Source organism: Chinchilla lanigera, unplaced genomic scaffold (assembly GCF_000276665.1).
Source record: "Chinchilla lanigera isolate Chin_1 unplaced genomic scaffold, ChiLan1.0 scaffold00030, whole genome shotgun sequence".
Lineage (NCBI taxonomy): Eukaryota > Metazoa > Chordata > Mammalia > Rodentia > Chinchillidae > Chinchilla > Chinchilla lanigera.
In genome coordinates this window covers 9753420-9758562 of record NW_004955431.1, presented here as the reverse complement: position 1 = coordinate 9758562, position 5143 = coordinate 9753420, and the positions used below count along the sequence as shown (strand labels likewise).

Below are 5143 nucleotides of genomic sequence, written 5' to 3'. Positions count from 1 at the left end.
GCCCCGCCGCCGCGTCACCGCGCGCTCACGTGACGCCCCCCGGCACCCTCCCCACGACGACCGCCGCACCCGCACGTCCTACCCACTCTGACCTTCTAAGAGCTGTAGGGCGGACGTCAGCCCGCTTCGAACCCAGACGCCTCTGTGAAACTTTAGGAGAAGGAAAGCAGTGAGGACCAGGGGCCCAGAGCCTCCTACATCGGTAACAGTCAGACCCCGGAGCGGGGACTCACGCCCACACGTCGGCCGCCCCGCGCCTGCGCTGTGTCTCGCACCGCCCGCCGCGGAGGCGTCGCGTAAGACACTGGGAAAGAGTGGCGGGCGGGGAGAGCCTGTGGCCGCTAGAGGGAGAACCAGGGCTGTGCAGCGGCCACGCGGCCCTGCGCATCTGGGAGAACGGAGGCTGATAGGCGGTTTTGGAATGCAGCCTTTGTGACGGTACTGTAGTATCCAGGGGATGGCTGGCTTCCAAAAGGTCTCAACAGGGTGTGTATGTGCGCGCGCGCGCATGCTGCAAAGGATGCACCAGCATGATAAAATCTGTTAAATTTCTGAAGCGTAAACTCCCACGTCAGTATCATTTAGGGTTATGGAATGCTAAAAGGGAAAAGTCAGAGTGAGCATAGTTCCCTTTCAAGCAGAAATCCTCACCACACTGCAGCCATTTTGTTAAATAAAGCTGCAGTCATTCTGTTCTCTGCCGCTGAACTCAGCTAAACTATGATTTGTCATCAAATTGAAACTTATGTGAATGTGCTAAAAACAACTGTGTGATATACACTATACTCATCATTATGTTCATCACAAAAATACCCATTGTAAAAAGCTTATCCTGTTCTCATAACGTCTGTTCTCCAACTTTTAAAAAGACAAACTTTTTGTAAAGCTCACCTCAGATTTTGGGGATTGCTCCTCTGAAATGTGCTGGCATTAACAAAGTTTCCTTTCTTTTCCTGGGCTCGTAGCTACTGTTGATTTAATTTTTCCGCAAGAACTTTTCTTGAAAAAGTTCTTTAAAATTAGTGGAGTGGGTTAATGACAAATTTATACTCTTCAATAGGCTTGACTTGCAAAAAAAAATCTGTTTGTAGTGCCCTGAATATTGAAGGATAACAGTAACTTGAGCCAGATGAATTGCTTCTCCCCTTAATCAAATTAATTGATGATGAAAACTATTGAATAACTACACAGTGGAAGGGGGATAAAATTAAAAATCAGAGGCTGTCTGAAAGATAATAGTCATAAATAGCAAAACATGTTGGGGAGGTATACATTAATACAGGGGTTTCAAATTATTTTGCTTTTAGAGCCCCTAAAAGAATTTTTAAAAAACTAGCTGTGTACCACCCATGTTTTAAAATGATTACCAGGGGCTGGGGATATAGGTCAGTGGCACAAGTACCTGCCTGGCAAGTGCAAAATCCTGAATTCAGTTCCCGGTACCAAACAAACAAAGAAGCCAACTAAACTGATTGCCAAAATTTTTCATCTGACTTAAAATTTTAAATGGTGACTTTTTAAAATAGAAGTTACATAAGTTGTACCAAATGTACCAAATGTCTAAATACCAAACAATTTGATATTTGCCATCATCAATTTTTAAACTACAAGTACAAGCTTTTCTTTAATAGGAGATAATTTTGCATGATTTCTTTTCTTCTATAACTCATATTTCCACCATTGAAAGTTTACTTCAATGTAATATTTTTTGTCCTTGAAAATCTTTTATTGATCACCTCCTATATTTATCTGCATAAAAACCAAGCACATAAATCATATAATATTTAGAATTTCCAATAGCTATAAAGGTTAAAATGTTCAAAGATATAAATTTCTACACATAAGATCATTACATATGGAAAACCCTGAATTTACTGTAAAAGTGCTCATCTCACATAGCTCTTGAAGTTCCCAGAGGGAAAGATGGAGAGAGGATGAGAAAAATAAAAATAAGAAACAAAAGCTGAGGTCAGGTGGAGCCCTCTCTCTCCAGATGGGAGGAAAGAAACTGCTCAACCACCATAGGGGCATTTATTTATGCATTTGACAAAGTTGGTGTCACATGACACAGTTTTGCCTAGCAACTGATTGCTTGGATTGTCTCTGGGCTTGGTGTTCTCTGGACTGAAGCAGATTGTATTGCCTCAGGCATTCTTTGTTCTCAGACCTGCCTTGCCTCACCTGTACATGTGTGACAATTTCCAGCTTCAGTGGCTCTCTACCCAAAGGTACTAGAACTAATAAATGAGTTAAGAATAAAGGGTATACATGTCAATATTAACATATATTGTCAGTATTAATATACAATAGCAATGAACACTTTGAAAATGAAAGTAAGAATTCCATTTTTAGGTAGGCATGATGATACAAATTTATAATCCCAGCACTTTGGGAGGCTGAAGCAGGAAGAGTGCAAGCACAAGCTCAGTCTGGGCAATTTTAGCAACTTTGGAGGAACTTGTCTTTAAAAAACTTTTAAAAGGGTTGAGCATGTAGCTCACTGCAAAGGCAAAGAGTCAGTCCCCCAGAATCTCCAATAAATTTTTATGTAAAATATTTTGAAGGAGGATAAAATACTTGGGAATAAATGTTACAAAATAAGTGAAAGCTATGCAGTGTTGCTGAAAGAATTTACAGAATTCAAATGGAATGATATTCCATATTCATGGATTGAAAAACAGTATTGTTGAGATGGTAATACTTCTCAAGTGAATGTACAGATTCAACATAATCCCTATCAAAATATCAGATAAATTTTGTAGAAATTGGCAATAGGATCCTAAAGTTCATAAAATTCATAGATATGCAAGTGACCTGGAATAGCCAAAACAATCTTGAAAGGGAAAACAAAGTATTTCCAGTATTCCCAGAGGTGCTGTGTTGTGCCTCCATCTCACTGGGGGTGCCTGCACAGAAGGAGCCCTGAAGCATTCAGCCACACTCACCATAAGGTTAGCTTCAGCAGCAGGTAACAGAAGTAGAAAGGGAAATGCTCCTTCTTCTTCCAGGAAGGTAGCCCTCCAATGTCTAGCTGTGAGAGAGGGACAGTGTGGTCTTGCATGTATCACTTTGTAGTGGAAATCGTGTCTCACTCAGCTGGGAAGGAAGAGAAAAAGGAACAGGTAATAAATATCACAGACTTTCACTGTTCTTTATGAAGTTTCAGGTTTTTAAAAAAAAATCTTTCTTCATTTTTCTGTATGCCTTTAGGACTATTTGCAGACACTTTAAATGAGTGTCCACAATGACACTTTTATTGTTTGTTTTGAATACAGCTCACAAGTTTCTTGGGGAATCACCTATAGAGCTCCTCACACTACTGAGCTCCAAGAGGAAATTTTGATGAAGTATATTTTAGTGCTTTATTTAAAAATGTGTAAGAAATATAAAATCAAGTCTAAAGTGAAAAGTTTCATCTCTAGGTTATATCCTGTATCAACTTGATTACTTTTTAGCTCTAGAAGACATTACCATTATACTTAGATGACCAGTGTACTATTTGTTACCTACTTAGCCACTAGGGTTCCTAATTTCCACAGGCTCCTTCCAAGGCACCCCTTGGCATGTGTTCATGTGATCATAGATATTTTAGTAAAATTCATACATGCACAACAAGGTTTTAGCACATCAGTTAAAACCACTGACTCCATTTCACTTTTCTTCTTGTCACTGGTGTTAAAATGGCTATGGGAGTTTTGGGGTCTGGATAAGTTAAGATTTGCTTTGTGATATATGTTTATGTTTACAGTGACTTCCATGTATGGTTAAGTTATTGCTAACTATAGTGTTATATTATTGACTTCCAAAAATATACTTTCTACTGACTGCTGGGTTACCTATCTCATGTATAATGATACTGCCCTGATTGATAGTCCCTTGGCCAAAATACTTGAGACCAGACATGGTTCAGATTTCACATACTTTCAGATTTTGGAATATTTGCATATATGTAATGAGCTATCTTGGTGATAGGATTTAAATCTAAACACAAAACTCACTTATAATTCGTATACAATATATTTTATATGGACTGTCGAGGTAATTTCGTGTACAGTATTTCTACTCTGCATTTTAGCTTCAACTATCACATGTCAGGAATTTTGTACTTGTAGTGGTGGTGTTGCACTCAAAAATTTTTTGATTATGGAGCATTTCAAATTTCCAGATTAGGAATGCTCAAGCTATACAATGCCTATCACAAAAAGTATGTGTGTGAAGAAAAAGCAAGGTTTGATGTTTATGGGGCCAGACACTAATCTGTGAAAATTATCATAGTTAATAAGCTTGTAAAAATATCAGCTAACAAAGGAGTATTATTGAAAGAAAAGTTCCTAGGACCAATTAAAGTTAATAGGGTTTATTTGAGCAAAACAAAACAGATTTGCCAACCAGGTAGCTTGGAGAACTAGAACAACTTCTGAGAACTCCAATAACAGTGTGACATGATAACATTTATAGAAAACCAAAAGTCAACATAGAATAACTTAATTAGCTACAGCTTTGTCAACCAGCCAGTTGGTTCTAGTTTAACTAGTTGTTTATGTGTTAACATGGGACAGTAACACTGGGTTACACCAACCCATCCCATACTTTTCTACTGTAACTTTGTACTTCAGCATAATAGTAACCAGTGTTATAACAATTTTGGGGGTATGACCATTTTCACTATATTGGTTCTTTCTACCGAAGATTAAGGAGTACTTTTCCATATTCTGATATCCTCTTCAATCTCCTTTTTCAGAGTACTATAATTTTCAATGTATAGATCTTTTACTTCCTTTGTTAGATTGATTCCTATCTACTTCATTTTTTTGATGCTCGTCTGAAAGGTGTTATTTCACTAATTTCTCTCTTACATTTGTTGTTAGTGTACAGGAATACTATTGATATTTGAATGTTGACTTTGTATTCTGCTATGCTGCTGAATTCAGTTATTAAATACACAAGTCTTTTGGTAGAGTTTTTGGAGTCTTCTATGTAGAATATTGTGTCATCTACAAATAATGATAATTTAACTTCTTCCTTTTCTGTCCATATTCCTTCTTTTTCTTTACCTTTTCTAATTGTTCTGGCTAATGTTTCCAGCACTATATTATTATTATTTTGTTGTTGTTGTTGTTGTTGTTTTTCCAGTACCGGGAAT

The 5143-nt window shown here is 38.0% G+C and overlaps 1 protein-coding gene across 2 annotated transcripts in view; it reads right to left on the bottom strand.

The window, feature by feature from the left end:
• Window positions 1–404, bottom strand: part of Spg20 (spastic paraplegia 20 (Troyer syndrome)) — a 28310-nt gene extending 27906 nt beyond the window's left edge. For both annotated transcript variants that reach the window (XM_005387685.2, XM_005387686.2), the window contains exon 1: window positions 93–404. The gene's annotated coding sequence lies outside the window, so the exon portion shown is untranslated. The remainder of the gene's footprint in view (window positions 1–92) is intronic.
• Window positions 405–5143: the final 4739 nt, after the last annotated feature.